The 357-nt window shown below is 40.3% G+C and overlaps 1 non-coding gene across 1 annotated transcript; it reads right to left on the bottom strand.

The window, feature by feature from the left end:
• Positions 1-18: 18 nt before the first annotated feature.
• Positions 19-91, bottom strand: TRNAK-CUU (transfer RNA lysine (anticodon CUU)). The gene has a single exon. It is a non-coding gene; the product is annotated as a tRNA-Lys (tRNA).
• Positions 92-357: the final 266 nt, after the last annotated feature.

Here is a 357-nt window from a genome sequence, read left to right as displayed (position 1 = left end):
GAGAAAGTGAAAAAGCATCGCCCAACGTGGGGCTCGAACCCACGACCCTGAGATTAAGAGTCTCATGCTCTACCGACTGAGCTAGCCGGGCAGTTAAGAAAATGTTTCCCCCAATTTATTATGAGGACATAGAAATTCTTCTTGAACCCGCTAGGAACGCGGGATTCTAGATTTTGTCTAATTTTTTTTTCTTTTTTTGTCTTATAAGGAGGATGACATGAAAGGCAAAACATATAAGCATCATCTGAATTTTTTTGTACTTCTCCACCATCAAAGCTTACGCACACAGAAAAGGGAGGGGAGGTGCCAATTCATTTTAATATAAAATATTTGACAACCCCTGAAATACAGGATCCA

The sequence above is a fragment of the Leptonychotes weddellii genome, unplaced genomic scaffold, assembly GCF_054177405.1.
Source record: "Leptonychotes weddellii isolate Sample4059 unplaced genomic scaffold, ASM5417740v2 HiC_scaffold_114688, whole genome shotgun sequence".
Taxonomy (NCBI): domain Eukaryota; kingdom Metazoa; phylum Chordata; class Mammalia; order Carnivora; family Phocidae; genus Leptonychotes; species Leptonychotes weddellii.
This window is presented reverse-complemented; position numbering and strand designations above follow the sequence as displayed.